This window comes from Olea europaea, unplaced genomic scaffold (assembly GCF_002742605.1).
Source record: "Olea europaea var. sylvestris unplaced genomic scaffold, O_europaea_v1 scaffold1497, whole genome shotgun sequence".
Classification (NCBI taxonomy): Eukaryota; Viridiplantae; Streptophyta; class Magnoliopsida; order Lamiales; family Oleaceae; genus Olea; species Olea europaea.
In genome coordinates, this window is record NW_019232539.1 from 47551 (window position 1) to 59113 (window position 11563).

Here is an 11563-nt window from a genome sequence, read left to right on the forward strand (position 1 = left end):
ATAATAATTGATTGTCGTTGAAAAGTGTACAATGCTTCTCTATTTATAGGAAAAATTATTTCTTACTTTTTGGAAACTAATACAAGGGAACTAAGATAAATCCTAATCTAAGCCCTTGTTTGAGCCACATTATTTTCCTTAAAACGCATTTTTAAATAGTGTATTGATGGGAAATGTGTGGTGAAAAAATAAAGAAAAGTTTTGAATTTTCGTATAATATTATTTTATTGAAGAATAGGTGATTGAAATAATGTCAAATCACTATTTAAGAATGTATTTTTTTGAAAAAATATGGCTCAAACATAGCCTAAAACAAATTAGAAAGTCTATTCTAAACAAGAAATAAGAATAAAAAAGATATAACATATTAAAATTAGACATCTTACTATAATTATGTGACTTTTATCCTATTTACAATAGAATTGTCCTACATTAGAAAGAATGCTCAGTTTCCTTACGATTGCAGCTTCCCCTGAATATTTAATGAAATACATAATATAGCAGAATCACCAGGCATGAAATGCATAGGTGCCGATCAGGGACAAAGTACTATGCATCAACAAGATGATACAATTAAATTTGCCACATTTCATGTTTAAATAAGAGTACAAGACAGCAGAACTAAATTAGACTAGTGTACAATAATTCTTAACAACACATTTAAGACCTGTGAGACTGTTTATAAGAGAATCCCAACTTTAGATAATAAGAATGACCAGCTTTGAAGGGGGAATGACTTGTTCCAGGTCCCAGGCAACTACGGGGAGAGTAATTATGGAATCAAATGAATAGGCATAAAACTACAGGGATTGTTAACCATATTGCCATTTACAGTTTCAGTAAACAAGGCACAAAACTGAGGCAGATGTCGAATATAGTGATGGCAATAATAGAACTAGTGAAGTGGTCTCAGGAATCAGCAAGCACTCAAATACCAATTTGTTACTTCTAGTGTTTGACAAATATGATATCTAAATGATATATTCGATCCTCTGACCAATGGTTGACAATCTTTAAGTGATAAGACAATCAACAATCCACCTTCCTGTTATACAGAAGCAAAGAACTATTTTTCTGGACCTCCATCAGAAGACATGCCAATGAACTAATAATTCATAATGAAGGCTGGTAAAAAAACATTGCATTAGCAGTCTTATAGGAAAGGCTGTCCATGCAAGCAGTGTATTCAAAAGTGCCCACGGCACCCACCTTAAGGTCTGCCTATATGTGACATGCGCATAGGGGGACCTCAAATTTTGCACATTTAAAAGCTGTGCCATGCAGCTTCTCAGCCTTGCTCTTTTAGATCATTTTTTACCGATCCCACTTTGCTTTAGTCTTTTGGCCATAACATTTATGGGTTCTTTGGGCTGTTTTGAAAGACACCAACCCTCAAAACTAGAAATTATAAAAAATAATAATAATAAATAAATAAAATAAAAGGAACTGGAAGTTAGGTGAGAGAATTAAGAAAAAAGGACATTGTGCCTAGCTCTCTATATCTGCAACTGAAGTGTGATCACCGTCAGCTTTTCAATAGCAGATGATTGTCGGCAGGCCACCAATTTTTGTTTTTTTGATTTTTTTTCCCCTTTTTCTGAAGTGAAAGGAAACAAAAATATTTCAACATCAAAAACTAATACCATGTCACTTCTTTTTTATTTTAATTGTGTTTTGCTACTTGTTTCCTAGGTGTTTTTCCTTTTACTTTCTGAAAACTTGGTTAATCAACATTCGACCAAAATTAATATGTTTCCATTATATTGGCTAATACTTGCATTTATAATAATAAGTGGTTAAACATTTTAAACTTCTTAAAATTGGGCTTGCTTCCTTATTGTGATTTATTTTTTGTGGTTTTGGGTTGTATTCTTGTAGTAATTTGTAATTTTCTATCTATTTATGTTGGGATTAACGCCTCAAAGGAGCCTTAAACCTAGCCTCCCCCTTGATATCTTATTTAGCCTTTTTAAACATTGCTTGCAAGAATGAAGTGTTTCAGGAGAAGGATGACATGTGCAAACACTTGCCTCTACTACTAATAATGCATATTTTTGGGAAATGTAAAAACATTGAATTTCATCAGTAAAAGAAAAAGTAGGAGTCACAAACAACTTTTATACCTGCTATACCTAGGGCTCTTCTTTGTATAAGCTTCCACCTGACAAAATCATTTTGTTATCACACTTCACAAAACAACTAATCTTTCTATTAACCAAAGAAGTAACTGAAGCCTGATTTTCATTCCGAGATGCATCAGAATGCAGCTCGGCTTCAATAATTGAGCCCGATTTGGCACTTGTTCAACTCAAAATATACTTAAAAAAATGGCGTTCAGGCTCTGCTTTGTAACTTCCATTAGACAAAGTTATCTCAGCATCACATTTTACAGTAAAATTATTACTACTGTCTTCCAAAGGCAACTCATGTTTTAAATCATCTCGCTGATGATACTGAGGTTCCAAGGCCACTCTCTTGTCAAGACCGGAATTGCATTCTCCAAATACAATTGCCTTGCCAATTTCTTGGCATGCCTTCAACTTGAACCTAGTGTTCTTGTAAATTATGGGCTCTTGCCCAAATCTTTGTATTGCATCACTGAGGTTCAAAGGCCACTCTAAATCTTGCTGATTAAACTTAGATTTAGAAACCATGACACCGTCATCATCTCCTTGCCAAAACTTCCTCTTTTTATCCCTCCTGTAAAGTATCACCATTAATACTCGATGGACACCAAGGCTTAGCACCATTCGAGTGTAAATTGTATTGCAAATCATCTTGCAGATTAAAAATAGATTCAGATACCATGGCATTGTCATTATTTATATGCCATAACTTCCTCTTTTTGTCTCGCTTGTAGATATCACCATTGAATCTCAATTGACAAGCAGACTTAGAGCCATCCAAATGTAACTCGTCCCTTGAATCATCTTGCTGACTACACTTAGATTCAGAAACCACAAAGTCTTCGACATCTACTTGCCATAACTTCCTCTTGCTGTCCCTCTTGTAAGTTAATAGTCCCTGTTTCAATTTACTAACTTGAAGGCAAGAATCATTCTCTCCGGTCCTGATAAGTATTTCATTCTCCATAACATTAATAAATGTGTCCAGATTCGAATCTTCACTATTATTCCTTCCTAAACCCGATCTTTTAGAAGACAAACTAACGGAATCCCTACTCTTCAAAATCTCGAAACAAGTTGACTTCCCTATGCACTTATCCCTCAAAATCCTTGGTGAACTATTCATTGCACGATGCAATTGAATTGCAAATTCCACATCATCAACTAGCTCAAGTGCATTGCTACTACCACTATCACCTTTCTTACCATTCTTATCTGCTATATCCAAAGCATTTTCTGCCAACTTCACTGCATTCTTCGCCTCCACAGACTTCCTCAAGGCCTTCTCCTTTCCAATGGCTAACATCTTCACCGTCTTCTCCACCCCATATTTCTTGCCCTTCTGCCAACAGTTTTTCAAATCCCTCTCATTTGCACAAGATTTCTCCACAACCTTACTATCACTCCTCCTATGAATCCTGACAGAACTCTTTCGCAAATCCGGAACCCAACAATCCACACAGACCCTAAACCCTAACCCTAGCCCCATATAACACCACGGCGTGCAATCCCCATAATTCTTAACACAAACTTGGTGAATTCGGCGACCACAATCACGGCATCTAATAATATTACCTGAATTCGCCGTTTCTTTGAAGCAGTAAGAGCATGTTTGGCCGGATTGAACTTTCTTGCTGCATTTTCTACAGAGCAGAACAATGCGCCAGACGCTGTCCAATGGTTGCAGCCGATCTTCCGGGTTGCCGTGATTAATTCGGATCCCGCAGCAATGACAATCATATAAATTTGGAAGATCCCTGGTCCTCTTACCGGACTGTAGAGAGGCTGTGGACGACGATGAGGCGGAAATCGGCGGCGTGGAGGGTGGTCCGAGAGTGGTTTTAGGATTGGAATTGTGATAAGCAATAAAATGCATTTTTGGTGTCATCGGATTAGCAGAGGATCTCGTCTTGTAGACGGGGTTTAATTCCTATACAGAAGTTTTGTTCTGTAACGAGGGTTTTAGAGAACGAAAAACAAATTGAACCCCGACTACCCGAGGGAAAAAATTTGCGAGGATCATGTGTTGCGAACACGAATTCGGACTATCAGTTAACTCGTACGTATTTAAGAGCCTGTTTTTTAGAGGGATTTTGCGAATTAATTTTTTGATCGTTAGGAAAAAATGGAGTCCATTTGTAAAAGAAAAGGTTAAATATGATACTGAAATAATGGTCAAAAAATCAATTATTTGGAGGAAAAAATCACTTCCAAACAAGCTCTAAATTGTTTTGGAAAAGATAAAATAGTATCTTCCAAGAGAGGCAACACCAAAATTTAAAGGGTAATTAACACAAAACGTCCCTACCTTTCGATGTTTTTGTGGAAAATGTCCATACCTTTGTTTTTTAGTGGATTACATCCTCACCTTTACCTTTTTTTTGCACAAAACGTCCTTCTGTCAATTCCCCGTTAAAATATTCCGTTAAATCAAAAAAGGTAATTAGCACAAAAGGTCCCTATCTTTCAATATTATTGTGCAAAACGTCCTTACCTTTCATTTTTTGACATAATTAGCACAAAAGGTCCCTACCTTTCAATGTTATTGTGCAAAACGTCCATACCTTTAATTTTTTAGCATTTTTATCCATACTTTTCACCTTTCATTGCGAAAAATGTCCTTCTCATCCATTTTTTCAATAAAATGACGATTTTACTCTCATATTCAAATAAAACAAAAAGAAAAGATGAATAACCAACTGCAACCATAATCCTTAATTTTTTAAAAAATTACAAAGAAATCATAAATTTCCAACCGCCACCACTTTTACAACCTATCAAGCTGCCAACTATAAATCAATATAATACCACATTTCTGTCACCATTCCCATCAGACTCTACCACCGTAAATGTAGTTGTTTTGGACAGATTGGTGACCAATACTATGGAGGATATTGGGAAGAGTGAGGTGAGGCTGGTGGTGGTGGAGTCCGATAGGTGTTGTGGCCAAAAGGTAGTGCTATATGGATCTATAGGTGGTGGCTTGGTGAGGTTATGAAAGTGGCGGTAGTGGAAAGTTTAGAATTTATTTGTAATGTTTTGAAAGATTTAGGACTGTGATTACAATTAATTATTTATTTTTCTTTTCTTTTCTTTTTGTTTTATTTGAATAAGAGGGTAAAATCATCATTTTATTGAAAAAATGGATGAGAATGACCTTTTTCGCAATAAAAGGTGAAAGGTAGGGGTGAAAATGCTAAAAAAAATGAAAGGTAGGGACGTTTTGCATAATAACATTAAAAGGTAGGGATTTTTTGTATTAATTATGTCAAAAAATGAAAGGTAGGGACGTTTTGCACAATAATATTGAAAGGTAGGGACCTTTTGTGCTAATTACTTTTTGATTTAACGGAACATTTTAACGGAGAGTTGATAGAAGGACGTTTTGCGCAAAAAAAAAGGTAAAGGTGAGGGTGTAATCCGCCAAAAAATGAAAGGTAGGGACGTTTTCCACAAAAACATCGAAAGGTAGGGACGTTTTGTGCTAATTACCCAAATTTAAATACTCAAACCTTGATTTCTCACGAGAGTTAGACTCAGAATGTTACTTCTCATAAAATAGGCGAATTTTGTTGGGCTCAAAAGATAATTGAAGTCATATTCAAATATAAAACGATTCGATATTTTCTCGATGCCTTTTAGAGAAATCGAAATGACGATAGAGGCAAGATAAGCACAGTTTGTAAACTCTCAACAAAATCTGCATGGATGTTTCACTTAACAATCCACGTACCGCATAGATATAACAAAAGTGAAGGATCCACGACAATGACTTAAATAATTAACTCATTTTGTGATTTTCCAAGACTCACGAGATGTTCCCTTTTTACTTTCAATTACATCTGAACATGAAATGTAAACATGTCCGTCTAAGTGAAGAGAAGAAAAAAGAATTGAACTGAAAATCAATTTTGGAAATATGTAAAAGATGTTCAAATTAGACAAAAGGGTTGAATCGAATTAGACAAAACTTCCACATGGTCAATCTTTTATTTTTATTTTTTCATTCCACAATCCAAATTATATATAGTTATATACACGAAAATATTCTCTCCTGAAACAGGGGACCAAAAAAATCATTCTCTCTAAATAAGTCCGCATACAAATGGGACAATACCAATATAGAACATTATAATGCTGTGCTAAAGTTCGCTGATGTCTTCCAAGATGTACCGGAGCAATATAAAAAGGTTTATCCTAACTACGTCCAAAAGAGAGAAAATAAGAGAGAAAACAAGGAATCATTCGTTCAGGTTCCATTTATCCATACGCCACAACATACCAAAACATCAGCATTAGACCGTAAGATGCATTAAGGATGCGATGCCTCATTTATTCGACAGTTGAACCATTAGTGGCATTCAAGTTCCATTCATGTATCCAAAAATATGATTTGCACTCACAGCTATGATGTTAGTAACAAAGTAAACTCTCAGAATAGTCTGCAAATAAGATTAACAAATAATTTTCCAAAACCCTTAACGGTAAATTGTTAAACGAAAGCAACATAAATAATTGCAAAAGCAAATGAATTCAATCCCACAGTTTTCCTTTTATTGATCGCAATGCAGGGCACATAGTTCAACGTTCCATTTAGCTAAGTAGCGGCATACAAGCATCAATGGTTTTCACAAAAATATAATAATACTGAACTAGTTTTGAACAAAAGAGCTTTATCTGGTGCCAGCATAACAATGAGGTCTTGCCCAGTTACTTAAGATGAGTAAACAGCTTTGTTGCAACCTGTGCATTAAAAACCAATGTCAGCAGCAAAACAGACAAAATATTAATATACAGTTGAAATATACCCGAAACAGAGGCAGCAGATGAATAAATGTAAACAGGAAAGATGGGCTTACACATTTGTCAACGCATTGCCAATAATCGAAGTATTGTCCAGTACAGTGCTTGTGCCCACTTTCATCACCTTGAATCCTTTTAGCACATGCCTATCAGAAACTTTACATTAGCACTTGCAATTGACAAAAGCTTTCATTTTTAGGGTAGCATGATGAAAGAAAAGAGTATACATGAACAACACAAGCCATAAATGAATGCACACACAGAAAATGAAGTTCATCAGTTATGGATATAAGGAACTATTATAAAAAACTCATATTTGTCCCATGTCAAGGCTAATTTAAGTTCCTTAGACACGAAATAAAAAATTCTTCCGGAGGTCTGATTCTCAAACTCGATTGCCTAACAACCATGAATTGGTTCATTAGTTGATCTGTGGTGCCTGACGAGTGACACGTCAATTGCCTAGCAGAAAGTAAAGACTTGTTTAGTTGCAAATAATAACTGGTGATAGAGTTAGAGTTAGACCCATTGTCCAGCAGCAAGTCATGACTTGTTGACAAGTCAACTGCCAACTAGCAAGTAGTACTGCCATCTCTTTTATTCAAAATATACATACAAACACAGGCATTCATCAAATGGTGGAAAGTTTGGGCATTCTTTGGTCCAAAATTACGATCCCGCCAATATGAAAGAAATTAATAGAAACAATTCAACATTAAGTTAAGCTTCTTGAGCTCCATTCTGTCCCATCAAAATAATAATTTATTTTCCATCTGTTTGGTATGCATAGAAGAGGTAAACATGCAGAAGCTAAACTGAACAAGGAGAGGATGCAAACAAATTGCAAGATTATTTGGAGTAGGTGGATGTGGAGATGTAGGAACAATGGACAATAAGGAGGTACAGTTGGAAGTGTCAAGAGAGAAGGGGAAAGGGGAATGTTGAAATAGTTGTACGGATTCTAACTACAGAAATCCCATAATACCCATAAATGTCAATGAAAAAAGGACATTAATTCATAAATATGGAACCTGTCATAATGCTCGTGCACCGCCCACAATTAAATTAATTACTAAAACCAACTCTCCCAGAGGAATAAGCACATCAACTACCATCAACTGCTTTCCATTAGAAACTTTTCTTAATTAAAATTACCCATTTACAAGAAGTTCTCCCACAATTGAAACTTGCTCCTTTATGCCTGAGTTATTTTTTATGTTTGTTGAACTAACATGACATGTAATTCCATAATATTTATTAACCCTAAGATACCTCAGAACAAATATATTCAACTTTTATCACGTTCTTGCAAGTAAACATCCTAATGAAAAAATGAACATAATGCACAGAACATATATCATTATGTATGTTTCACTTTCTTATGATCAAATATCTATACTATCTCTAGCCACAACTACATTTTAATATTATCATCAGTAATTTACAAGATTATTTTTCAGATATAAACATAGCATTATGCCCACTAAAATTAGACATCTCACATAGTATAAATGAATGTCACAAAGTAATTTCCATTCAAAAATTTAATTTCTTCAAATTTTCTATTAAGCCCCTGTTTGCTATAGTCATACAGATTCTTTAAAACTTATTTTTCCCCCAAACTCATTTTCAACGGTATATTCTCCCAATAAAATAAATTTGCACATGGATCCATGATTTTTCGTTACTTTCTAACTACACATTCTCCCCAAAAAAAAAAAAAAAAATGAAGAGAGAGGGAGAGAACAGTTTTTATAAAATATATTCTCAAAAAATCTAGACCAAACATGCTCTATGTAGATATTTTTCACCTTGGCATAAAAAGATGAGGATGACAAATGTGCAAAAGATATGCACACACAATGTGTGCCTTATCTCACACCAGCATTTGTAGTAATAATCCTCAAATGCTAGAGGTGCTCAACATTTTATTGAAATATCAAGAATATGAGAAGCATCAAAATGGAATGGAATGGGGAAGCAGATATGTATATGCTTCTCCAGTGCACAATTATTCAATTGGTATATGCTCCATTGCTCTACTTTACAAGGAGTTCAACAAAGCTTCCAATCAGATTGTAAAAACAGCTTAAACAAAAAGAATACAGAACTAGAAACTGAAAAAATGTACAATGCATAGAACATTTCATTTAGGCTTTAGCAATACTAAGTATCAGGTGAAAAGAACACAAAAGGCAGGAAACTTGAAAATTGGAGAAGCAGACATTAAATTAGAAAAAGAAAAAGGAGGGTTTATTTCTATTCGGTTAAAATCACCTGATATTCTTTAAGTGGTCGAGTACATGGTGCCTTGCATCGCTCTTCAAGTTCCTGCTTTGGATCTACAGGCTCATCGTCCGACCTAAATTAACAATAAAAGTTTGCACAAAAGAAGAGGATACTTATTAAATTGATGCCAAACCAAAGAGTAAGACAGATGGTTCTTTTGGTAGCCAATTTATTAATTTATTTATTTTTTGAATATAAATTATTATTTATTATTTATCTCAAATGTTGAATAGGTTTAGGCAATAACAAGCACATTATGCTTCACAAGCTAATTTGAAATGTAAGAAATCGATTTATTCAGACGTTAGATCAAGACTCTATATAGAAGCTTAACATTTCTCTTCTCTTCAACATTTATGTCAATAGTTCATATAACCATTCTACAAGTTACATTAGTAAACCAGTACTGGACTTAATTATCCTAAGTGACATAGATTACAGGAAGACGCAATTGAAGTCTTGACTCAGTTCATGAAGAGATTCTGATGGAGATTTTCCCTTACTAGAAAAAGCCCTTGAGGTTTCATTTTTTAAAGCCTGTGTGGCACAGCAAAATATAATTCCGGAATCTATTAAGGCATTATTCCATAACCCGAAGGGGACAGCATAACTAATCATTTGTTTTCTGATATATTCATAAATTAAAAAGAAAAATCTCAACTTCTGATATCAACTTAACCCTTGCATCTTGCACTTAAAATTATTTTCCAATTCAGTAAAAGCTACATTAGCTTGCTGTACCCGGTAAACTAATAACACATACCGCTCAGAAAGTGTGTGAGTTCTCAATAATTCAATAATTATTTAAGAATCGCGAAATGGAATTCGTCTGATGGATAAAATGAATCACCAATATCAAATCCCGATTTCGGGAAAATTAAATATTTATAAGTGAATGCTAATACTCACATAGTAAAACAGATTGTAAAGGCAGCAAAGTCACCTGCATAAAACAATGTTTCAACAAATCAATTCAATATCGGACATCGGTCCAAGGAAATGAATACGCTCAAAATAAAATGAAACTCTAGATCTCGAAATAGAGTGAATGGATGAACGAACGAAAGAGAAGATCTGAAATCATAAACCTTATATATCAGAATGGCTCACGATACTGCAGGGCGGAGTGAAAGGAGCTGCAATCGAATGACGATAATAAATTGACCAGTGAGGTCTTAGGGGTTTGCGAATCTGGCCTAGTCAACCTGATGCTAAGAGTACGCCCCAGGATTGATTTCTTTAACGGAAATTGCTGAGCTTGTTCGACCCGAATAAAATTTGATTTTAATTTAAGTCAAAGTTATATAATCAATATTGATGCGACAGAAAGTGTATTTCTCAAAGTGATGATACCCGAGGACCTAAAGTTGCTGTCCCACAATTCTGCTGTCGTAGTAGTCGGGCAATGTTGACCTCGGAAATTGAACCCTCTATATGGTCAATCGATAGCCACTCCACGTATTTTTCTTTGCACACAATCAACGCATGGTCAGATGCACACGATCGGGACCAGTGAGGGTGGTGGCGACCGTATACACTTCGACGGTCAAGTTAGGCTCAGGTGATCGAAATAGTACCAAGGTCGTGCAAAATAGTGGGGAGGAGAATATTTATTTGCTTGCTATGGAGTACTAAATAGAAAGAGTTTCATTAGCTTTAACTCTTGCCAAACCTTGGTTATTTATAGGCGAGGAGAGCCATTGGATGTGAGACACGTGTATACATCTGAACGGTATGAGGCGTCTGCTCATAGGCGTCAATCAACCGCATCTGTAGAGTGGGCGGGAAGTGACTTCTCCTAAGTTGAGTTGACATAAAGTTGATAGGTCACATCAACTAGCCTCATGGAGACGTCACATCACTTTAAACCTTAGGGGCAGAAAAAATCTTGACAAATATCTCATCCTGAAATCAGCGACGGATCTTCAGGCCGAGGTCCAGGGGATCGCTTCACCTCGAATTCAGGGGGATGGGTCGCTTTGGCGAGTTTTGCAGAATTACCTATGCCTCGTAGTGTGATAGCAGATCACCTCAATTGGAACCATTCAGGGGGACCACTTTGGAACCACTTCGTATGAGCGTTTCACACATCAGCTGACGTGATGGTGGACTTTCCGAAGTGGAACCACTTCGTATGAGAGTTAGATACCTCGCCTGACGTGGCTTCAGTTCGGGGCGTAACCACTTCGTATGAGAGTTAGATACCTCACCTGACGTGGCTTCAGTTCGGGGCATAACAGTGGTCCTCCAAGTCCAGGTATGAATATTTATATCATGGGCGGACTTGTCTTCCCGATCGGGTATATGCGCCTCGAGATGGGGATCGTGATTTGTGAGAACCCGAG

General features: G+C 35.9%; 1 long non-coding RNA gene across 1 annotated transcript; it reads right to left on the bottom strand.

Moving 5' to 3' along the window:
- Positions 1 to 7024: 7024 nt before the first annotated feature.
- LOC111376363 lies at positions 7025 to 10066 on the bottom strand. The gene is made up of 3 exons (XR_002699459.1): positions 9982 to 10066; positions 9207 to 9291; positions 7025 to 7075 (listed from the first exon to the last, which is right to left on the bottom strand). It is a non-coding gene; the product is annotated as an uncharacterized LOC111376363 (long non-coding RNA).
- Between the last annotated feature and the right edge of the window lie 1497 nt (positions 10067 to 11563).